This window comes from Ascaphus truei, chromosome 3, assembly GCF_040206685.1.
Source record: "Ascaphus truei isolate aAscTru1 chromosome 3, aAscTru1.hap1, whole genome shotgun sequence".
NCBI classification, from domain to species: Eukaryota; Metazoa; Chordata; class Amphibia; order Anura; family Ascaphidae; genus Ascaphus; species Ascaphus truei.
The window spans coordinates 56089942-56116307 of NC_134485.1; positions in this window are offsets into that span (position 1 = coordinate 56089942).

Genomic DNA, 26366 nt, shown 5'->3' on the forward strand with positions numbered 1-26366 from the left:
AGACGTCCAGGAACAGACCTCTGGATACTCAGGAACTTGAAGGTAAGAACACTTGGAGTGAGGCCTGGGGCGGTTTGTGGCAGAGACAGTAACGTCCAGGTAGGAAATTATGCTCGCCGCTGGTTCAGTGCTAACGCCTAGAATATAAAGGGCGGAGATCCAATCACAGGAGGAGGGTGTGTGAGTATTCCTCCAATAATGTAGCACAGGGCAGAAGCTGCAATGATAGGCAGCACATGTGCCTTAGATTGCCAGGGGAAGCTTGCAACTGCATGATTCTGCAAGGCTATAGTCAAAGCCAATAGTGGATTCCTTACAGTTGTTAATGGACTGCTATAGATATATATTGAGGTGGTCCACACCACTTTTGCATATGGTATCATTAGCACTAAGGTCCGTTAAAGTTAATGACAGGCCATCTTAGCATTAATACAGCACTTAACACCTCATTTGGGAGCTTTAAAGATCCCTGTTAGCACTTATTAAGTCACTAACAGAGCTTCATGCATTTGCCCCTCTCATTCTCCTCTCATATTCAAAACGTTTCTAAAACTTGTCGCTTTTTCCTCCGCAATATAACAAAGATACGCCCTTTCCTCTGTTACTCAACTGCTAAAACTCTTACTCAGGCCCTCATTCTCTCACGTCTCGATTACTGCAACCACCTGCTGTCCAGCCTTCCTGCCTCTCACCTGTCTCCCCTACAATCTATCCTAAACGCTGCTGCCAGAATCACTCTACTCTTTCCTAAATATGACTCCGCATCTCCCCTCCTGAAATCCCTCTCCTGGCTTCCGATTAAATCCCGTATCTCACACTCAATTCTCCTGCTCACTTTTAAAGCTTTACATTCTTAGGCCCCTCCTTACATCTCAGCCCTAATTTCTCGCTATGCACCATCGAGACTCTTGCGTTCTTCTCAAGGATGTCTTCTTTCTACCCCCTTTGTATCTAAAGCTCTCTCCCGCCTTAATCCTTTCTCACTTTCTGCCCCACACCTCTGGAATGCCCTTCCCCTCAATATCCGACTAGCCCCCTCGCTATCCACCTTTAAGACTCACCTTAAGACACATCTGCTTAAAGAAACATATGAATAGCACTGGATAATCATGGACACATGATACATAAAGCTTGGCCCCCTGCAGACGCACTTACTAGAATTCCCTCCTACTGTCTCTGTACGTTCTCCCTACCTACCAATTAGATTGTAAGCTCCTCGGAGCAGGGACTCCTTCCTTAATGTTACCTTTACAGTATGTCTGATAAACTTATTCCCATGATCTGTAATTTATATTATTTGTTATTTATATGATATGTATTACAACTGTGAAGCGCTATGTACATTTATGGCGCTATATAAATAAAGACATACAATACAATACAGCTGTACTTGATTGGTAACAAGCAAAAGGACACCTTAGCAAGCTGCGGACGGCATCCTAGTATTGCACGTGTTACTGCATCCATATGTGAGTTTACATTTGGCTGTTTTTATATATTTTAATAAATTGTGTTGTACTTTCCACACTATCTTGCTGTATTCTCTCCTTATCATGCCTTACAAATATCTACTTGGGAGAGGCTAAAGAAGAGGAGGATTGAGAAGATTCGTGTCGGATTCGTGATCACAGCAAGGAAGAGGTTAAAGCACAGATCCTCTCAACTGAAAGTTGCAAGATTTATCTTGTAAGTAGTTACACTGTGGTCGTACTGTCCTGTATGCACCTGTCCAGATATACTGCGCAATTTGTGTTTTTTCTTTAACCCTTTATTGGGGGGACTAACGAATCCAACTGCAATCGTCATTTTGGTTGGGAACATAATTTGGACATTTAAAGGACTGCACTGTATGGACACTTTCTACTGTATTAAGCGCCAGGTATCCCATATGGATTTTGTATGAGTTTTGTGTGTAGGTTGAGGAGATAACCTGCACTGTAAGACAACTTAGGCTGCTTTATTTGTTTGTTTTTTAGTCATCACGTTCACTTGGTATTGTATGTGCACTTTATTATATTGTAGGCGCAATTAAGTATGCACACCATTTAATATAAGGCACATTTTTTAGTATTAGCTCATTATAGGTTAAGCGCTGTAGTTTTTGTGTATTAGTTATTTACATTATATGTTTGTCAAATGTTGGAAATTGGTGTGATTCATGTCTTTTTTATTTTATTTATTTATTTTTAATCATTTTGACCCCGTCATTGCTAAATGCATTGGAATATATTTTATATCCTTTCATTACTGCAGGATTAAACCTTTAATGCTTCCATGCTAACCAAATTAGTATTTTATCTTTTACTTATCTCCTTCAATATTTACTTTTTGTGGAGCCTTGTCTTATTGCTTATTCTTTTTACCTTTTTCCCCATTATTATTTCTGTATAGTAACTGCTATCATTAGCTGCACAGCTAGAATAGACGGGCTGCAATTTGATTATTGAATCATTTCACAGAACCTATTAACAATAAAATCATACTAATAACAAAAAGATATTTTAAGGAATGATTGAAACTTCCTAAGGAGGCAAATTACATTTGTTACGCCTCTACAGCCTAGTATGGTAAAATCAGCAGTGACGTACAGATGTAGCTGACTTTATTACCCCCATTAACGTGAAATAATGCACAAAATAATGCATTAAATAATGCATCTGTTATCTTCTTCATTTTTTTGAGGGTCCGCCTCAACGACACTGCTATTAAAAAAAATTAAGATCTACTACATCTGTACCATTCCAAGTGGATCACCCTTTTATGACCCTTGGAACGTTTGTTCAAGGGTTAACAGGTTTTCCATCCTTCATCTCTAGTTTCACTGTGTCATTTTTTCTGATTAGTGCTTCAGTGCCTCCATCAAGTGATTTATTTGGGTGTATGAGCCAGTTGAAAATCTCTAAGAAAACTAAAATGGTAGTATCAATATCATTATCAACAAAAGAAAGTAAACACTTTCTAAAAAGGTTTGTTAACCAAACCAAGGGTAATGGCAAAATAATAACACTGGAAAAAATGGACAACAAATAATCGGGCACACATACAGTACCGTACACATAAATATAAATTCCCTTCCCTGTTGCACAACAGGACTTTATAACTCTATCCCAGTGATTTAGTCCTGGGAGATCTACCAAAAGGCAGTGATACTGTAGATAGCGTTGTGGCCCAAGAAAAGAAAAATAAAGAAACAATGATAACACCTGAATTTGAAGAAGTAATGTTTCCCCTGGGCCTATCTAGAGTTCTGCCCACAACTTCTTGAGTCTTTTATGCATCTAACTAATAGAACAGGACTCTGGCCTGGTATTCACGTTCCTGTTGTACCATTGAGATGGTGAAAAGGCCTCAGATGTCTCAGAGACCAATCCTTTAGATACAGATGGGTCGCAGAAAGGAACAGAGCTACCATAGTTGGAGTGGATGCTCTCACCTCATTGGTGGAGGAAGACCATCTCTACCCTTAATGTTCAAGAAGTACAACTTGTGTAGAGGGCAATTCCTCTGTTCCCTTACGATTCTTAAATTGCTTCTTATTAGTAGGAGTATGCCCTCTTTTTATTGGTCCTTTATATACTGTATAATCCTTGGGAATTAGAATTTACTGGCTTGGGTTCGGAGTTGTTATGCTGTAAGAGTACAATCTTTACCAGGAGAGATTTTATCTGCCTGGTAGCAGATACAAGTTTCAGGCAGAGTGCTTAACCCTGGTTACTGTCAGAGAGCATCGCAGAGATAATGCAAGAGTCAGCATCACATGGTGCTCTGCATTTTTTTATGAAGTCCATCCTAACAGAATCTGTGTCCCTCTGTTAATTACATTGGGGTTTGAGCTTGCTAAAATTGTGTATGTCTAATTGAAAATTGTTGGGAGGTATGTTAAATATTCCCTATTAGAACACATTCATAAACTCTTGTAACTATATTTACAGTATGGTAAATTATAATTATAGAATCCTATTAATACAATTATTCAAGAGATCTTAACATTTAGAAATGTACTGTATGTTTAGTCACCCAAAAGACATAATCATTTTGTTATATGTATGCAAAGACTGTAGTACAGAATATGTGTCTATTTACCTTTTTCTGAAGACCATCACGCATACACCTATCTGTTGAGATGAAAACTCCTTAGATGGGCCACCTGTTAAAGAGCTGCAAGGGGAGGAGATAGTCAAATTAGCGGTCCCTGAAGTTGAGTATAAACCAAAAGCTCCACATCTGCTTCTTTAAGAGCTCCTTCAGCTCGAGAACCTTCATCAGCACTACGATTTCTGGAAGAGTATGATAAAGCCATCCTGCAGTGTCAGCACCAGCTGAGCAGAAGGCATCATTTATCCTACCACAATATCAATTGTCACCTCAGCAGGATATCAAATAACAGCATTCACCATTACCGCAAGATGACCCAACTGATGCGGCAATATATGGCAAATGTGAAAAACAGGTTTGCCCTACTGACTGGTGCTGTCAATGGCCTAACCTGGGCAGTTCAGCAATCATTGGTGCAGCAAGCACCGTTCATTGTTTCCACTCCTGCTGCATTGAGTTCATCATTGACAACATCGGGGGTTTCACTGCTGATGTCCACTCTGAATGTCCCTCCTCCATATCCTACAACTCTTGCTACTTTCCGTAGTCCACCTGGGAAACAACTAGCCCATCTTTCAGTTAGGCGTGGGAGACCACGCACAAGGGGATTCGTCAGCATGTGCTTTATGCTGCTAAAAAGAGGCTACGATAAAGATTTTGGAGGGGTTATTTGTTATCTGCCATTGTTTGTTAAATCTTGTTCAAATACATTCATTTTCTTCCACAGTTTAACCATTAGGCCAACTAGGCGGCCGCAAAAAAACTCTCACATCCAACACCAGTTTAAGTTCTTTCAAAACAACTCTGTCTCACATTTTAATCTGGTCTGTAACTGGTACATAAGCCTATAATATACATCTTCTCTAACTGTGCATGCAATGTATTGTATATAATGTATACCCTGTTCATTTATGTAACTGTATTTGTAACCATGTATTATTTGTCATATTAACTATGCCCAGGACATACTTGAAAACGAGAGGTAACTCTCAATGTATTACTTCCTGGTAAAACATTTTATAAATAAATAAATAAATCAAATGTGGGGGGCGGCAGTGGGGGTTGGCCTAATGTGTAATGGGGGTTGGCCGTGGCCTAATGCAGTGTTCTAATAGGCAGGGGCTTTCCCTGAGCTGGGAGAGAGCTAGGAAGTTTCCTCCATCCTGATTGGCTGCATTACCAAGCAGCAGTCAATGAGGAGGAGCCCACAGGAGGTTGCGCAAAGAAGAAGGAAGAAGAATGGGCGCCAGGAGAGTGGAGAGTCGGTGAATGTGTCTCTGGCTGCGCTTTGTGTATCTGTTCTGGTGTGTGTCAGTGTGGGGAAAAAGTGTATCAGTGGGGGGAGAGAGACTGTGAGTGGGAGGGAGGAGAGAGAGTGTCAGTGGTGGGAGAGAGTGTCAGGGGGAGAGAATGTCAGGGGGGAGAGAGAGTGTCAGTGGAAGATAGGAGAGAGGGTGTTAGTGGGGGGGAGAGACTATTAGTGGAGGAAGAGTCAGTGGGAGGAGGAAGTCAGTGGGTGGGGGGGAATTAGTGTCGGAGGGGAAGAGAGTGTCAGTCGTGAGGGGAGAGATGTGTCAGTGTGGGGGGAAGAGAGAGTGCCAGGGGGCAGAGAGAGTGTCAGGATGGGGAGAAAGTGTCAAGGGGAAGAGAGTGTCGGTGGGGAAAGAGAGAGAGTATCAGTGTGGGGGGAGAAAAAGTGTCAAGGTGGGAGAGTCAGAGGGAGAAGGGAAAATCATAGGCTGAAGGTTCGTCTAGGGTGCTGAATACCCTTGTACTGGCCCTGCACAACATATCATAGATTCACTTTAATCACTCAAAAACATTATACAATTTCTAACATCAAGTAATTACACTTTATCAGTTGAAGCTCCTGGTGTGTTTCAGAGTGTGATATTATTCATTTTATATATATATATATATATATATATATATATATATATATATATATATATATATATAAAATCATAAACAAATACTCAATACTGTTCAGTGGTTAACAAAACGCTTTTATTTGTGCGAGCTTTCAAGATACACTGATCTTTTCTTCGGGCGATGTTACAATGGATAAAGCAAGAAGAGTTTTACTTTAAAACAGTCTGGAATGTTATCTGTGTGATATAATCATTGTGTCTGTGTACTACAAAGCTGGCAGTGCATAGATTCCAGCGTGCAGGAGGTTAAACTCCTCTGTAGTAGCTTACTGCAGCTGGAGCCAATTAGCAGAACTCCTGAAGGAACAAGTGATTTGGGGGAGAGATCTCCCCAGCAAGGTGAAGCTGGATAGCCCAATCCCCTGGGACGATGGTCACGGAACCTGTTGGGACTGCCTGGGTTGTAAATCCCAGGAAGGACACGAGACTGTGCAGAATCAGGGATGTCCTGTCCAGGACCTTGAAGCTGTTTCAGTCTCCAGAGGGAATTACCTGGAGCCCTGGGAGGAATTCCCTAGACTCTGATGGGGTCGAGCCACAGAACAGATAAGAGCTCTTTTCTATATTGGGGTGCCTAAAGACTATATATATTGTTTCTCTATACTAGTACATGTTTTGTGCTAATAACAAGCTTAGCTGGCGGTCCCGTTAGAGAGGACTGGAGTTGCACATGAAGGAGTAGATGTTAATTTTATGATTTATTCTGCCTTAAAGGGATGGTGTGCCTGTTACTGTATTATTTAACCACTTTAAATAAACCCTATGTAAAGGAGTACAAAGTTTCCTGCCTTAATATGGGACCTAAGATACTGTGACGTGATGCAGACATCCCAATATATATTTATATATCTTGGTCTGACACATAACTATTTCAATGTAAAGTTCTAAGTACCATACCAAAAGAAGATATTAGGGTAGCACTTTTACATCCCATTGTCATTATAGACTATTCACAGAAATAATGTTAGAATAATCATGGCCTGGCTGTGACTAACGACAAGTTTTTGTGTGATCTATTTATCCTAACGTTAATTCCCTGCAGATCTGCGATGTTAGACTAACGGGTCATTAGCATCTGATTTGCATGTAAGTAAGCCTAATGTCTGTAAATTTATCGGCACGTTGTTTTAGTGGTTAACTCTAGTCGATAGGCCTTAGGTATCGTAACAATAATCTAGCCTAACAAGGCTATGTGCATCTCGGCCATAGTGATTCTAAATTTTAACCCCTTAGGTACCACAAACATGTTATGCATCCCAAGCTAACGTATATATCATTGTTTTGTTTCCTCTTTTCTCTATGCAGTGGGGGAAATACAAAGAGCACAGTATAACATTTGTAGTGTAGGTACCTGCTGAAAGGTTCTACCTGGACGTGGTTGCAGGCTTGACATATTTTGGCCAACAGATTGAAGTAAATGACTCATACTTATATAGGGGGGTCACTCCCGGTTTCCCTGATTTTCCTTTGCCCCCTGCCTTACCCCTGTGGCAGTGGGGGAAGGAGACGGCGACTTCTCCCGGTTGGCGCCGCCATCTGGGCCGGCGCCGTCGGGGTCCTGATGCTCGCGCATGCGCAGATAGCCGCGGCGGCCATGTTGTGGTTGGTGCAAGGTTCGCGCAATGCGCAGAGGTTGGCAAGGGTAGCGGTAGCCATTACAAGTGTGCAGGAGCTCTGGGAGGTTGCGCTGGCGCAGTTAAGCGTAGCGGCGGCCATTACAGCTTCGCACATGCGCAGTAGAGATCGCGCATGCTGTCCCCATAGGAAAGAGGTCCTGAGTGGACTACATCTCCCAGCAGCCTCTGGGGAATGCCCTATGATCCCTGTCACCTGCAGCCAGCCAGCCACTAAGACTTGCAGATTCTCTGCAGCAGGGAATTGGTTACATTGTTGTGTGCAGAGTCAGGAAGCAGACTGTGAAGCACATGAGTCAGTGAGACTTACACTGGCGACACACTTTATTCGAGCTCGGCTAGTCCCACGAATTCGGGTATACCCGGGTGTATTGAGGTTTGTGACTGTTTTCTGCCCGAGTGCATTGAGGTATTTTCCAGGCAGGGATTGAAGCATTTTATTCCCGCTGGCTGCAATACTGCACGGTATATATATATATACTGCATTACAATTCATGAATTTATGCCATCTGGTAGACACGCGAAGCATTGCAGCCTATTAAATCCTAATCATTATCATTTAACAGATCAGCCGCCCGTCAGCCAGGCATGAACCCAGGCTGGGAAGGCAAACGCAACGGGGCTTGTCAGAGGTGAGGAGCGGCGCATTCCAGGTATCTGCCAGGTACATACTGGGTATTTGCTCGAATAAAGTGTGTCGGTGCAGTAGGAGACAGAGGGGGAAAGAAGGGGGGCAGAGAGCTGTGAGCTTCTGCCCTAGGCCAGGAATCCCCAGGCTAGAGCTGAGGCCCTGACTCCCCACTAGTGAGGGAGGGTGGTCACAGGGACAGGCCTGATCCCTGTGGGACTACGGGGGTCCCCGGGGGGCCATGGGTATCCGGGGGTCCCCACGGGCGTCCGGGGTTGTCCGGGGGTCCCCGCAGGCGTCCGGGGGTCCCCGCGGTCATCCGCAGGCCTGCGGTACCAATGGTGTGCCCCAAAAAATAAACAATACTATAAAAAAATACCCCCCCCCTAACACATACACTACAGTAATGGGCAAAATGACTATTATCCACATATGGATAATAATGCATTTGCCCATTAAATATACATTAATCACAATAAATAAATTTTGTACTCACCCTTGTCTGGCACCCACGATGAAGGCCATCCTCATCTTCATCACCGTCCATGCCCTCCGGTGCTGAAAAATATACACAAGAATAAAAAGAGCCAAACTAATGTCCCCTAACCCCTTAATCACCTTAGCGGTTATTAACCGGTACAGTCATTAAGGGGTTAAGCCACCCTCACCCGATACCCACTCTTCACACATTTATTTATACAGTGACTTCATTATGTATGTATGTATGTATGTATGTATGTATGTATGTATGTATGTATGTATATATATGTACTGTATATGTATGATTAACCAATATACAAATAAATGGTTACGGCTATACATGCCGAAATACAAATATGTTCAAATATCAAACTGCACCAAGCCAAATCAATAACTAAGAAATGCTAATAAAAACACTCAATTTGAATCTGTGCATCATATATACTTTGCCAAGCAATGGTCAAAATCAAATAAACTATTCCAAACAAGATACTGTACAAACCAATCATTAAATACAAACAAAGCAAATCAACAGATTTAAATTACCATCAATTAATTAATCCAATCTCAAGTCAATTACAATGAAAATCAATTACACAGTTCAAATCCTAAAAACAAACCATTCTGAAAAATAATCTATGTCAAAGTAACCACCATGTGACTAAATCTAACTTCCAAAAATAAACCAAATAAATAATCTATTGCAAACAGCCTTTAAAATAACCTTAGAAAAAAATAACATGTACATTACAAACACATTATGACACAAAGCAGCATATTCCAATTAAAAAAAACATGAAGACAAGGCAAGCAAACATTATGCAAACAAGTTTTTATTATACCTGTATGTATGTCCATCTATAGATTACATACATACATACAGGTGCAATAAAAGAGCATAAAAAACAATTTAATAGCATTAAAAATAAACATACAATACATCCAGTGACTGTCCCTGTACGTACAGTGGCGGCCAGGCTGACTCTCATGCGGGGGCAGCCGCAGTGCCCCCGCAGTTTAAAAATAGCGCGGGTGGCACGCGGGCTGTCTTCGGCCGAAACCGTCCGGTTTTCCCGCGCCTTGGGCGCCTTCAATAGTAAGCGCCATTAGCGCTTATCTATTGAAGCGGCCGCCGTGCGGGAAACTCCGTTTTTAAACGGAGAGCAGACCCGCGGATAGCCCGCTACGCTCCCGGCCAGCTCCCGGCAAGCTTTAGAATGAGCTTAACCGGGACAGTATGTCCAGTGACATACATAAATTCAGGGACAATAAATGGACATCCAAAAAAAATGGATGACATGAAAATAATGCAAAAAAACCTGTAAAAGTAAAATAATATACATTTCTTTGGTTTTCTTACCATTAGATGAACGACTCACTGAATCCCGTTGAACCGGATGTGTCGAAGAAATAATCCAACAACAGGAACCAGGTAACCATAAAAAAATAAAACATTACAATCCAAAAGGGTCTGTGTCTTCTTTCTTCTATTTGTAATCCATAGCGGGGGTCTTCATCTGTATTTTCTCCGTCTTCATCTGTATCTTTTCGTCTTCTTCCAGGTCTTCTGATCTTCATTGGCCACGCCCTGGTCTTCTTTTTCTTTGGGAGGTCCTTCCTCCTTGGCGTCTGGCTTCAAAATGAGACGACATAGGCTTTTATAGGCCTATGACATCATATTTTCGTCATATGGTTCCCACGGCCCTGATTGGGCCGTGAAAACCATGTGATTTTGCCGAAAAAAAATATTTGATGACGTCATTTAAAGGCAATGACGCCAGCCAATCAGAATGGCTGTGCTTCATTTGCCTTTAAGATGACGTTACCCAAACAAACATGGCCGGCCTCACATGGTATGGTAGCCAATCAGAGTTGGGATTGAGTTGCCAGTGTCGCCGCCATCTTTATAGAGCCCACGTCGCGTCTTGGACGTTATAAAGATGGCGCCGACACTGGCCTCCAATGCCCCATACCGGGGCCTGTAACTCGGGAAGCAGGGGGTCCTTGAGCCATTAATCAATGCGGTTCTGCTCAGAAGACCCCCTGATCCCACACACTATTATTAAAATGTACTTTAATGCAGCTTCATTACCATAGCGGCTATCCGCAATGGTAATGAATTATTATGTATTAGTATTGGTGTTTTAATACTAGTGTAGATGTGCAGGGGGTCTCCTGAGCCGAACCGCATTGGTTTGAGCCTTGAGGACCCCCACTTCAGGAGATATAGGCCCTGTTATGGGGTGTCGGTATCCCCTGCACTTGTACAGCTCCCGCGTCACGTGACAGGGACATTTACATTCTGCGGGGGATACCGGCACCCCATAACGGGGCCTATATCTCCTGAAGTAGGGGGTCCCCGAGGCTGAAACCAATGCGGTTCAGCTCAGGAGACCCCCTGCTCATGTACACTAGTATTAAAAATCATATTTGTACAGCACGATCGCCTGTAAGAGCCGTGCATTGAGACGCAGCGTCTTCATGCAGTTCTTACAGGTGGCTTTGTTTATAATAGTTATCGTGCTATCTAACGTTAAGCACGATATCAGGGGGGGAAGAAGGTGCTCGTGCGATATGGCCCTTTTGGGCAAGGCAGGCCAAAAAACGTTCCAAACAGCCTTAGTGAATAGCGCTTTTGGCTTCACCCTTTTTCGCCCGAGCGATGTAACCCATTTCAGCGCTAATTAACAGAGCTTAGTGAATCGGCCCCACAGTGTGTTATTCATTAAGAGGTGATAGTTCCACACATTGAAGTCCATTGGAGTTTTCGTGCGAAAAAACCCTAAATCGGCTCTAAAGCACTCTTTTTTTTTAATACACCCAAATAGCTTAATATTAATCTCTACATCCTTCCTCTTGTTGAAACTTTTTTTTTTTAATAAGAAACATAAAATAAATGTAAAAATATATTTAAAAGGTTTCGTGAGCATCTTGGCATAGAATGAGAACAGATCAACTGCACTCCAAAACCTCTTTGCAAAATAATGTTAAGGATATTGTTGTTACTGGTGCTCTCAGCTGAAAGGCGCCCTGCCAGCATCTTCTATAAATCACCGCTGAAAACAAATTTATCTAAGTACAATGGATTTCAATACAGAGTAACATCTACACAGCCATTATTGTTTCCAATAGTTTGGTTGCTACACAGCAACCTTTCTTCCAGTCCAATATGTACAGGCATACCCCGCATTAACGTACGTAATGGGACTGGAGCATGTATGTAAAGCGAAAATGTACTTAAAGTGAAGCACTACTTTATCCCACTTATTGATGCATGTACTGTACTGCAAATGTCATATACTGTACGTGCATAACTGATGTACCTCCTATGACACAGTACTCCTGTGTCACCACTGGATGGAGCTTAACCTCTACTCTCACTGTTAACTCCTTGTTTACTTTAGTAAACAACACCAGGCGAGGAGGGTTACACACATATGAAATCATCTTCAGCCCTTGTCGATCAACTGTTGGACAAATGCCACCTGATTGATCTTCCAGGTTCTGCGGTTGCAAGTCTCTCTTCTCCATGTTTCTCCAACAATTTTTCTGATTTCATCATCCCAACGTCCTTTTGGTCGTCGTCTTGGTCTTTTAATCTCTGTTGGAAACCAGTCGTGTACCCTCTTTGTCAAACGATAGTAATTTCTTCTTGTGATATGTCCATCTAACTTCAATTTAAATGTATTCACCCATGTGATGATGTTATAGACTTTTTTTTGCTTCTGAATCTATTTATTCTTTTTCATGTCTCTTCAGGTAATACCTAGCAAACGGCTATGTTCCGCTGTGACATATCAATGTACGAGTTGCAATCAATGCAATTCAGTCATTAGAGCCGACACATTTTCTCCCCCTCACACAGGAAAACAATATAAAACTAATGGGTTCTATACCTGTCTAAGTACATATATTGTATACCTTTTGAAATGCACATGCAGCCTACTTTATGTAAACAAGACGATTAACAGTCTAAAATAAAGGGTAGCCCAGAACAAAAGCAACATTAAAAATGTAACACTCAGTAGCCTGACACTTTAGAACAATGGAACACAACTCATCACAGCTGAGATATGTATGTACAGGCATATCCCGCATTAACGTATGCAATGGGTCCAGAGCTTGTATGTAACGCAAAAATGTACTTAAAGTGAAGCACTACCTTTTTTCCACTTATTGATGCATTTAGTGTACTGCAAATGTCATGTACGTGCATAACTGATGTAAATAACGCATTTGCTACAGGCTCTATAGTCTTCCCACTTGCGCACAGCTTCGGTACAGGTAGTGAGCCGGTATTACTGTTCAGGACGTGCTGACAGGCGCATGCGCGAGCTGCCGTTTGCCTATTGGGCGATATGTCCTTACTCGTGAGTGTACTTAAAGTGAGTGTCCTTAAAGCGGGGTATGCCTGTATAAGAGCTCCTAAAAGACAGAGGTCATTACACTCTGCTCATATTACTCGACCTCTCTGTAGCATTTGACACCGTGGACCACCCTCTTCTCCTTCACATTCTCCATACTCTTGGTATTCGGAACAAAGCTCTATCCTGGATCTCATCCTACCTCTCCCATCGTACTTTCAGTGTCTCTTCTGCTAACACCTCCTCCTCTATTGATCTCTTTGTGGGGGTACCCCAGGGCTCTGTCCTGGGACCTCTTCTCTTTTCTCTGTATACACTCTCTCTAGGTGACCTAATAACATCTTTTGGGTTTAATTATCACCTCTATGCTGACGACACACAAATATACTTTTCAACACCTGACCTTACACCTGCTGTACAAACCAAAGTTTCTGAATGTCTCTCTGCTATATCATCCTGGATGGCAATCTATCCTAAACGCTGCTGCCAGAATCACTCTACTCTTTCCTAGATCTGTCTCAGCATCTCCCCTCATGAAATCCCTCTCCTGGCTTCCGATCAAATCCCACATCTCACACTCCATTCTTCTCCTCACTTTTAAAGCTTTACACTCTTCTGCCCCTCCTTACATCTCAGCCCTAATTTCTCATTATGCACCATCCAGACTCTTGCATTCTTCTCAAGGAAGTCTTCCTTCTACCCCCTTTGTATCTAAAGCCCTCTGCCGTCTTAAACCTTTTTCACTGACTGCCCCACACCTCTGGAATGCCCTTCCCCTCAGTACCCGACTAGCACCCTCTCTGTCCACCTTTAAGACCCACCTTAAGACACACTTGCTTAAAGAAGCATATGAATAGCACTGTGGATATTCTGAACACATGATACATAAAGCTTGGCCCCCTGCAGATACACTTACCAGAACTCCCTCCTACTGTCTCTGTACGTTCTCCCTACCTACCAATTAGACTGTAAGCTCCTCGGGCAGGGACTCCTTCCTTAATGTTACTTTTATGTCTGAAGCACTTATTAATGGCGCTATATAAATAAAGACATACAATACAATACAAACGAGAGATTTAGAAGGATATAGATGTCTTAATCTTTTATGGGCATTTATCGTGACATTTTGAGAAAATAATTTCAATGATTTAAATCAGCTAATGATCATTGAGCCTCCTCTATGTATTTTATAACCATGTTTGTAGTATTGTAGAATTCTCAAGGCAAGAAAAATATGAAAATAACTGTATTTTATGCATTTATTTTATTAATTTATCAAATGTTTTACCAGGAAGTAATACATTGAGAGTTGCCTCTCGTTTTCAAGTATGTCCCATCACAGTGTAATAATAGGGAAATTCAATAAGGTCTTATAAGGGGCATTGGAGATTTATTGTGCATTAACGACCATTCAAGATAAAGGCAGTTAATTTGGGTCCAAGATCCATTAAACCCTTACTGGAGATTAGTTAATCCCAGCCAAAAAATGTTTTACTGTTGCATTTCAAAAGCTACCATATATATCAAAAGTCTTAAAAATATATATTTGAAAGATCAAATAATGCACATGTAAAGCCTATTGATTAATCTGAATTTGGATATGTGATTGACTTAGATATTTTTATTTTATTACCTACAGTACTGTGCCATGAAATATCTATGTGCTTTTATAAGAAGTTTAAGGTATGATCAAGAAATGTACAGAATAATAATATTAACAAAATAGACATACAGTACACATTGTGATTTAAATCAATAAATATTTCTTTAAATTAAGCAACAATTCATACTTAGTTCTGCTTTTCACAAGTTGTCATGGCAATCTCCCCTCTAAATGCTATCACAGACTCACAGGAAAGCAACACACCTTTAAAACAATGCACTCTTCTTTGTACAATATGTAATATGAATAGGAGATAGAAACAAAGAAAAAATATGTAACCTGTATTGAAATTAATATGAAATTGCTATGTTATTTAGCAGTGATAGGTATTTCTCATTCTACTCCTTCACCTCTCTCATTATTGCTTTTTATCTTGCTAAACCTTATATTTAGGAAACTTATCCCAGAGGATGTTAGCAGAGGACTAACGAAGCGCGACAAAATTGAATAGCTCAGCAGATTGGGCAGAGATTTTCTGTGCGACTGCCAGAAGAGTCGTCACTACAACCATACCCGGAAGATCAAAGGTGCAGTCTGTGCTCTGTGAACCAGGAGGACGCAGGTACCGTTAATGGCCTTGGATCATTGGCTATCATAGACGCATCCAGGTGAGTTTGGATCACAGATATCTCTCTTCCCTGCCATGTAAACAAATGATGATGGGTCATGTGCCCTAAAAGTGAAGTGGTACCCAGATGAGTCCCTTATTTCTCCAACCTCACACTGGCATGGCATAAATGACAGCTGACTTTTCCCTCTCCATCCAACATCCAATCTCTTGGTTTCTGAGTATATGAAGAAACAGGGTGAGACCACCTGTCCTGACTTGAAGACCTAGAGGTTACTTCTAGACTTGATGAAAGATCGAGCTACAGTATATATTTCTTCTCTAAGCATCTTTCTGAAGTGGTCCTCCTCCACATACTCGTGCTATCTGTGCTTCACCTTTCACCACCATATCTTCTTCACCATCATCATCAGAAACATCGTGATTCTCTTCATCCTCAACAGTTTTATGTTATATAATACTGTATGCTATTGTTTCTGAGGCTGATAAGGTTCGTTTTGCCTCTCCAGCCAGTGCCACTACAGGGCCATGCACTCTGGATCATGATGATCACAATCAATGTGGCATTAACTCTTTCTGAAGACTGAGATGTTGATGGTGGGCTTGCGTATTGTTTTTTTTTTTTACTTTGAAATATACAATACATAGGTATGTCCATTTTACTTTTCAGTGTACGACTGCTAATAATAGGAGAGCTAATAGGAGCACTAATGGTACGAGTTGTGGTGGTTATGGTTGCCTGATGCTCACAGATGATTGACTATCATCATCATCATCATCACTTTCCTCACTGCTGCTACCACCAATACTACTAACAGTTGAAGTAACACCAAGGATCACATCCTCACCTATTCCACTACCACCAGAGTTGCTTCCCTTCCCTGCGTGTGTAGTTTGTGCACCGCACACTACTAACAGCAGCATCAACAGCGTCCAGCATCTCTGCCTCTACCTCAGTCCTTCCCTCAGACATCCCTTCTCCCTGCATCTAGTCAGAGTTTTAAATAAAAGAGTTAGAGTCAATTAAGCATCTATTCGAGCATGTTTTGCTGAGGAATATGTCTCTTGCTCTGAGCCTGACCATGAACCACCCTTTTGCTGGTGTCGTGGAGGCCTGTCCAGATTTACAATCAGAGCAATAATTCTCCTCAAAGTCCTTATCCTCTCTTTCTGTGTGTTCAACCAGTCATTAAAAAAGTTATGGTGGGTACAAAAGTGACAAAACCCCTTCACGTATAGTGTATAGTAAATAAGAAATATAATTTGTGGTGCATTTGCATGTCTCAGACAGGTCTGAAACCCTGACCTTCCCCATTATCACTTAGTAAACAGTGCTTTCACTGCAGCCAGGGATTCTGGGAAATGACATGCAAATGAGCACAGCGTCACCTTTGCTTGAAACCCATAAGCGTATGCTTGCCATATTACACAGCTTGTCAGCACAGCCTGGGTTAAAGAAGTGCATACTGCACCGACACACTTTATTCGAGCAAATACCCAGTATGTACCTGGCAGATACCTGGAATGCGCCGCTCCTCACCTCTGACAAGCCCCGTTGCGTTTGCCTTCCCAGCCTGGGTTCATGCCTGGCTGACGGGCGGCTGATCTGTTAAATGATAATGATTAGGATTTAATAGGCTGCAATGCTTCGCGTGTCTACCAGATGGCATAAATTCATGAATTGTAATGCAGTTTATATATATATACTGTGCAGTATTGCAGCCAGCGGGAATAAAATGCTTCAATCCCTGCCTGGAAAATAACCCAATGCACTCGGGCAGAAAACAGTCACAAACCTCAATACACCCGGGTATACCCAAATTCGTGGTACTAGCCGAGCTCGAATAAAGTGTGTCGCCAGTGTAGTCAGTACAACTACTCACAGACAGTTGTAATAATATACCAAACCATGGTTTGCAAAGATTTTTGCACTTTTTTGTATTTTTTTTTTGCCGTAGCAGTGATTTCTCAGCAGCTATTATCCACTACTAGATAAGATACCTCCACCATCATTAACATTGTCACTCATTATGCTATCACCAAATTGTTTTCTATTCCTTTATCTACTAAATTTGCACCTCCTCCTTCTTGCTTTCTGTCTCCACATCTCTTAAAACTGTGCACAGCAAATAGTAAAACAAAAATATCTCAGCATATTTAAGGGAAAACTGCAGGAGTGAAAGGTGCAAGAGCAGAGGAAATAGTTAAATATATTGGGTTGGTGCAAAATATCCGATAAGCAAAGGAATGGGATTATATTATATACCTGTAAATTACTATGTTATTTGGTACATGGCTTAGAGTTATGACATAATGGTCTTGTTTGGTTTTGTAGAGATGTACTGTAATTCCTGGGTATCTGCACATTTTGTACATAAATTCTTTGGCTGTGTGTCATGCATAAAGATTATTAAAATCAATGATGACATTAGATTTAGTGAAGTGTTAATGTGTCAAAACATAACAGACAACAGAGATTCCATTATATTATTGTTGGCTTCCGCATATTCTATAGTTCAGATAATGACTACTAATGCGTAATGAAAACATAATTATTCAAAATAATAATAGTATACAATTAGACTTTGTTATGATAAACTGCTAGCTTCATTTAGTTTATGAATTGCTTTGACCTCTCACATTATTTGAAGTAATGACAAAGACAGAGTTCATGCAATGGGGTAGTAATACATAAAAATTAACCAGTCACCAGCTGTTCCAACATAATTAATGGTAAAATGAAGCTCACATCCCTCATTCAGCAAAATGAGATTATACTCATGGGAGTATGTTTAATCTCGCTAGGACAAGGTGACATAATTACAGCAATGAAGTGTAAAATGACTGCAAACCCACAAAATTACCAAGAGACAAGCTTAGATTGTCTTCAATACTACTGGCTCAGTAACTGATGTTGATATTGTGTATGATAAATTGGTGTGCTGAATAATAAAGGCTTTATTGTTTCTTCCCAATAAAAGATTTTTCTAAAATATTACAAGACAAGCACAATATTGACAAAATGATTTTAAAAGCAATCATGTACAGACATTATGCGGTTCACATTTTGGTTTACAGCTTCTAAATTTAGTATATGGAAGTCCACGCTCGCGCAGTCTTATATATCTTGTAGTAAACTGAAATCTCTTGCAGCCGTCCGCAGGCGCACTCCACAATCTCCTAAAGAGTGAGCACCACTGAGGGAGCTAACGAAGCAAACAAAAATATAGAGGTGCCCAAATCTACATCAAATTGATAAAACATATATGGTAATAAGTATAAAGTTTAAATACTTGAAGTATTTAAACTTTATACTTATTACCATACAGTATATGTTTTGTCAATTTGATGTAGCATTGGGCACCTCTGTCTTTTGTTGTATACATTTGCCACGCTCAGTAGCACTCATTTTGGCATACATATATATTCATGATGTGGTGGGTGTAGGAGTTTGAGCTTGCTGGGAATGTGTGTGTGTGTTAATCAATTTCTGACTAGTAACAGTTAAATGGAGGTAGGTGGCACCTCCCCCCAGAGCTCACCCCTCCCCACCTTTTTAACTTGGGAGGGTCTGGCATTTTGCTGAATGGACAAGACTCACTATAGTTGCTTCCCCTCATACAGAGGTAAAAGGAAGGGTTCACAGTTTGTGTTAGGACCTGATTCATTTGGTTTACCTTGACGTGGTATGCAGGCTTACGAAGCTTTGGCCAAAAGGTTTAACTAAATAACCAAGTAATTACTATTATTGAAGTATTTAAACTTTATACTTATTACCATATACGTTTTGTCAATTTGATGTAGCATTGGGCACCTCTGTCTTTTGTTGTATACATTTGCCGCGTTCAGTAGCACTCATTTTGGCATAAATATATATTCATGATGTGGTGGGTGTATGAGTGTGAGCTAGCTGGGAATGTGTGTGTGTGTAAAGCAAACAAAAACAAAGAGATGGAGGGTACACTGAGTTTCAGTATATGAGTATACTTGTTGCCAGGTCCCCCTCTGCCCGTCGCCCCTCCCTCACCTGGCTGGCGATCGCGGGTGCCACCGAGCCCAATGGCGGACCCGTCGGCGATTGCAGGAGTGAGGCGCAAATGGGAACCAAAGCGGAGGTTGCCGGGGACACGAGCGGCTGGTTGTTAGGGCCGCGGGCGCGTTGCTAGGGCTCTCGGCGGCTCCCGCGCAGGGTGCCGTCATCTTGGAATAGTCGCACATGCGCAGTAGGTTCGGGCGGCCGGGACAGTTGCGCATGCGCGAGCAGCAAGTGCGCGAACCCTAGCCTACCAGGGAAGGCTCTTGGACGGGACTACGAGTCCCATGAGCCTTAGGGGACCCCATGTGACGCCAGGGAGCCAATAGGGCTTTAGGACCTCGTACCACAAGGAATTAGATACATTTTGCGGGGTTGGAAGCATCATTGGAAGCAGGGAGCTGGGTAAGTGAGGGTGCAGGGGAGCAGTAGCCCCTTGCACTAGGCCAGTCACCCCCACAAGCCCCATATAATACTTTCCCTTGCCCCCAGTTTGTGGTTGCATCAAGGGAAGTTATATGTATGTTGGTTAAATGCTAATGGTTCTTGTTATTAACCTGCCAGTAAAACTGTTATCCAATCACGTGTGTGGGTTCTGATAAGGGCATACTCCCACCTCGTTGGGATCCCTCATCAGTGGAGGCGCTGCACCAAGTGTAAGTACACCCCAGGCTCCCAGCGGCGGAGGCTCAGGTCTTATGTTATCCTAACAGTTGAAGCAGTATCAGTAATACCGTACCCCAGGGGTACACCCGTTACATTTGGAGGCACTGCTGAGAGTTAGACCTGGGGTGTCTAGTAAAATTGTGTATAAATATCCAAATTGCTCATCATGTTCTCCCCATCCAGCCCGGAAGTCCACGCATGGGCCTTCAAGGTCAGAGGACCACCCAGTCATGTAGTAGCTGTAGGGAACGTCCCGGCCACAGCGTCAGCGGGCAAAGTACGAGACTCATTAAGGAGACTTCTGGGTATTGACACTTTGGAGCGCATAGGGCAGCGGGAATATGACTTCAACTTTGAATGGACCACCATGCTATTTACGGCAGGACGGGAAATATGCCGGGAAAATGTGCCCCAGACCTTACAAGGCCCGGAGGCCCCGCCCGGGGACTATCCGTTAGTGTTCGCAGCCCTACACAAAATCAGAGAGGTATTTACCTCCCCAAGCTCTCCAACCACTGAACTGGTCGCGGATGAACCCTCTACCAGTGTCTGGCAGACGATAACGCCCATCTCAAGTACCCCTGCCAGTACTTCTCACCCATCCCGAGTGACCTTTTCTCCAAGTGCATTAGAGGGAGCCACTAGCTGGGCCAGGAGGCAATCACCGTCGTCCCCTGTCCCTGATGGGCCCTCAACAAGTGCTCCGGCCACCCCTACTGAAACTTTCAGGACTGATAGTGGCCCCATTCCTGGAGGGTTCCCCCTGAATATGAATGTGCCTCAATTTATGGAAACAATGACTCTTGTCGCTCAATCTCAAAGTTACCGGAAACTAAAGCCCTTTTCCAGAACACTACCGACACCTACCGGAGAAGAAGGGTTTGAAATATGGAGAGAACATACCATCCATATACTAGCTGAATGGTCGTGTCCAGAGCCCATCAAGTGGCAAAAACTAGTGGAGAGTCTCCGACCCCCAGCTGCGCTATTGAATCGAATGCATCGGGAAGTAGAGGGAGAGGTAACGGCTTATGAGTTGTTAGAAATGCTCACTCAGTCCTTTGCGTATGAAGACGATGAAGATGAGCTGATGGCAAAATTCAAAGCTCTTCGATAAAAGGAAGGAGAAGACTTGTCCGCGTTCGTCCGCAGGCTCCAGCTGTCCCTAGGGAATCTCCTGTCAAAGAAGATTGTGGTGGCCGCTGAAGTGGACCGGCATCGATTCAAGCAACTACTGAAAGGTTCGTTGCTTCAGCACCCTACCGCTATATTGATGCGAGGCGCCCCGGTCAGTGCAACCCCACCCAGCTACATGGAATTAATGCGGCATATCCAGAGGCACGAGGTACAACTGCATTTTCACACCCCTAAGAAAGGAAAAGGACGGCCACAAGGAGGATGCCAAGGAAGCACCAGTACCTAAAGAAAATGGGACCAAGAAGGAGAAAGATGTGGAGGCTACTGAAGTGTCCCAATTGCCCCCCCCCCCCGGTCCTCAGGCTGGACAAGATCGAGCCCGGACTTATGCTGTTACAACTGTGGGGAAGACGGACATATCGCAAGGTTCTGCTCAAATCCTCGAAAACCCCATACGGTCGCCAAGTCCTACATGGTACGGGCACAGCAAGCCCTCACTTCCTTCCCGGCATTACCTGAGGAGATAGAAGAAGAATCAAGGGGTGCTGTCCCAACAGAGAATCCACAACCAGACGCTTACTGCCGAGTAGGCCCACCGCCATAATCAGAATCGTCGTGGAAGGGATCTATTCTTCAGCATTGATGGATACTGAGTCACAGGTGACCATCATCTACCGTCCATTTTATGACCAGCACCTCAGCCATCTGCCCTTGCAGTCCGCCAAAAAGATGACTTTGTGGGGGCTGAGCAAAGATGATTACCCCATCGACGGAATAGTGGCGGTCAAGCTAGACAACCTGCAGTTGAACACCAACAAGTTGCACCCCATGTTGGTGGAAGCCCTGGTCTGCCCGGAGGCTCGAGAACATCCCAGTGCCCCCATCATACTGGGCACGAATGCAGATATAGTGAGGTCAGTGATTCGCTCCTTCCTGCAAGAAGCCGGTGAGCTACCGTTGGCATCCCTGAATATAGCCCCTGGCCTACGGGAAGAATTTTACCAAGTGGCGTATGAAGAAGAGTATGGAGATATCTTTAATCTAGAGCAAGGGTTACTGGAGATTCCGCCAGGGGGAGTACAGTGTGTGACGGCGCTGATCGCGTACCCCAAACGGTATGAACAGGACCGATACATTTTGCTAGAGACCCTTCCCGAGTCTGATCTCCATTGGGGATATCGGATGATACCTGAAGTACGAGAGTGGTCATCCAAAGTCCCAAGGAAGGTTAAGGTGGCTATCCAGAACATGTCGCTTCATACGGTGTCACTGGAACGAGGACAACGGCTGGGTAGAGTTTACCCGGTGGATCCTGTAGACGACACAGCAACAGTCCAGGCCGCCCGCGTGGGGGGAGAGCCTGAGGACCTACAATTTGACTTCGGAGAGTCTCCCCTGGAAGAGGAATGGAAGGAGAGGCTATGTGCTTAGTTGAGAGAGAGACGGGAAGTGTTCTCCACTAGAGAGATGGATGTGGGATGCAGTAGACACGCTCAGCGCACCATTCGTCTGAATGATGAGACTCCGTTTAGAGAAAGGTCTCGGCGTATAGCCCCTCAAGACGTGGAAGATGTGCGAGGTGTCTTGAAAGAGATGGAAACAGCCAGTATAGTGACCGAATCTCGATGTCCTTATGCCTTGCCAATTGTGGTGGTCCGCAAGAAGAATGGGTCCGTGCGATTATTCGTGGACTACAGAACTCTGAATAAATGTACAGTGCCTGGCCAATACACGCTACCACACATAGAAGAGATCCCCAGTGCATTATCCGGAAGCCAGTGGTTTAGCGTGTTGGACCTTCGATCAGGATACTACCAGGTTCCCATGAGTATAGCTGATTAAGAAAAGGCGGCGTTCGTCTGTCTGTTGGGCTTATATCAGTTCACCCGGATGCCCCAAGGTATCTGCGGTGCTCCCGCCACCTTCCAACGGCTTATGGAGAAGACGATTGGAAACATGTGCCCTCGTGAGTGTCTGGTATACTTAAACGACATAATTGTGTTCGGAACAACTCTCGAAGAACATGAGACTCGGCTGATGAAGGTGCTGGATCGATTAGGTAAAGAAGGATTGAAACTCTCCTTAGACAAGTGCCGTTTCTGCCGGACCTCGTCACTTATGTGGGCCATATAGTATCGGCAGATGGAGTGGCCACTGATCCGGCCAAGGTAGAGGCGGTTGTGAATTGGCCGAGACCCGAGAATGTGATGGAACTGAGGTCCTTTCTCGGGTTTTGCGGGTACTATCGGCGGTTTGTAGATGGATACTCCAAGCAGGCGGCTGTGCTGAACAACTTGCTGAAAGTCTATCCGGAAGAACCCGAGCAGAAGAAGACCACTCCGAGAACACCCTTCGGGGATCGGTGGACACCAGCATGTGAAGAAGCGTTTAAAGGGCTTAAGAGTTTAACAGAATCTCCAGTCCTGGCTTATGCTGACCCTGAGAAGCCTTACATCTTGCACGTAGATGCCAGCCTTAACGGATTGGGAGCGGTGCTACATCAGAAGTATCCTACTTGGCTACGACCTGTGGCCTATGCAAGTAGAAGTCTGACCCCTAGTGAAAAGAACTATCCTGTCAACAAGTTGGAGTTTCTTGCCCTCAAATGGGCCATATCTGAAAAACTACATGACTATCTCTACGGGGTTACCTTCGAAGTCAGGACGGATAACAATCCGCTGACCTATGTACAAACGACAGCCAAATTAGATGCGACCGGTCATAGATGGATGGCCACCCTCGCCAATTACCGTTTTTCTCTGAAATATTAGCCTGGACCTCTCAATATAGGCACCGATGCTCTATCTAGAATTTCGGGATTGAGCGGGATCTCCGATGATGGGCCTTGGGAAGAAATCCTGGGACCAGGGATGAGAGCAATGTGTTCCACTGCTGCTATTGTAAATGATCAAGTAGCATTCTCAGAGTTAAGAGTAGCAGATTCTTTAGGGTGTCAACCTCAAGGCCTTCCAAAAGCTTACTGTCACCCTGATGGCATGGGTCTAACTTCCCTAGTGAAACGGGCTCCTTCCAATGATGTAAGCCTCCTCATGCGAGAATGGGATAAGTTCAAGATGGATAACGGGCTAGGGTTGTTCAATTCCACAATCATAATGACCGTCGACAACTCTTTCTACCCCGGCAACTGCAAGGCCTGGTTTTAAGATCACTAGATGATGATCATGGACATTTGGGGGTGGATAAGACTCTGGGTTTAGTGCGAGGCAGTTTTTTCTGGCCAAGAATGAGGGAGTCCATTGAACAACACTGCCGGAAATGTTTACGATGCATTCATAGGAAGACCCTGCCCACTCGTGCTACCCCAATGGGCCATCTCAAGAGCTCCGGGCCTATGGATGTAGTATGTATGGACTTTCTGTGTATAGAGCCAGATTCAAAGGGTATATGGAATGTACTAGTAGTGAGAGATCATTACACTCGATACGCGCAAGCCTTTCCCACGAAAGATCAGAAAGCTACCACTGTGGCTAAAGTGCTGTGGGAGAAATATTTCGTGCATTATGGCCTGCCCATCAGGATGCATTCAGATCAGGGACAAGATTTTGAGAGCAAGTTGATCAAAGAATTGTTAACACTGTTGAACATTCAGAAATTAAGGACTACTCCTTATCATCCCAAGGTAGATGCACTCACGGAAAGATTTAATCGGACATTGCTGGATATGCTAGGCACTCTGAAGGATTCCCAAAAGGGGGAGTGGAGCAAGCATGTAGAGGCTTTGGTACATGCCTACAATTGCACTAGGCACGAGTCCACCGGATACACACCATACTTTATGATGTTTGGAAGAGAAGCTAGATTGCCAATTGACATACGCATGCGGGTATCTACCGATGGGGTACCCAATATGGCTCACTATAAATATGTTAAAAGACTCCAGGACAGTCTGCACCATGCTTATCAGTTAGCAGAAAGAGCTACCGCCAGACTGAACGCCAATAACAAAAGGAGGTGCGATCACAAAGTACGGTACAGAGAACTTCAACCGGGAGACGCCGTTCTTCTACACAACTTAGGGATCCCTGGCAAGCACAAATTAGCCGATCGCTGGAAAGAGGGACCCTTCCAAGTAGAGTCCCAAATGCCGGGTCTCCCTGTCTATCGCATACGTGACGTGAATGGCAGGGTCAAGGTCTGGCACCGAAACCATCTATTATCTATCCCACAACTGGGAGAAGGTGATCCAGAAACAGTAATAGATGACAGTGAGCCTGAAGAGTCTACCGGGAATTCAGGGGCCACAGAGGAAATGATTCAAGACCCTTTGGAGGGAACATCCAACAGAGATTGGTAGGCACCTCCCGAAGGAGCAACGGGTAATGGGCCTGCGTTTCAAGCACCATTTTCCGAAAGTTCATCACGTAATCAATCGTTAGATCCTACCACCCCGAGTTTTGTGCCACAAAGATACACGGTTCAATTACAAAGAGACAATGTTCAGTTACAAAGAGACAATGTTCAGTTACAAAGAGACTTTCTCTAAACTGGTTCACCCTCTGCCAGAGAGTCAAGGCCTCAAGCCTACGATGATATCTCTCAAGATGAAGAATTGGAGATCGCTATGAGTCTCAGCAGCAAGCTAAAGCCAAGCTAGCCTGAGTTATAAATATGTTTGTTGAAATGTACAATCTCGTGTAGAGCAATCGTTAAGTTGTACTCAAGAACTGCATTTTTTATTATATAATATAGTTATGTATGTTTTGGTTCAAGCGGGGACTTTGATGTTTTCACCAGGGGGAGGATGTAGCCAGGTCCCCCTCTGCCCATCGCCCCTCCCTCACCTGGCTGGCGATCGCGGGTGCCGCCGAGCCCAATGGCGGACCCGTCAGCGATTGCAGGATTGAGGGGCAGATGAGAACCGGAGCGGAGGTTGCCGGGGACGCGAGCGGCCGGTTGTTAGGGCCGCAGGCGCGTTGCTAGCAATGTGGACGTACAACTGTTAAAAACATGTGCGAGTAGGGAAGAGGAGATCTGGAAAGGCAGCTGGTGGTGTAGATGAAGCAGGTCCAGACCCGTGAGCTCCATCAGCTGGCAGTATTTCCTCTTTCTACAGATCCAGTAGCAGCTAGCGTAGCAACCCCTCATGACCTCTACGCGTTTCGTAAGGAGTAAACGTGAGGAGGTTGCCAGCGAGTTTAAATGGCCA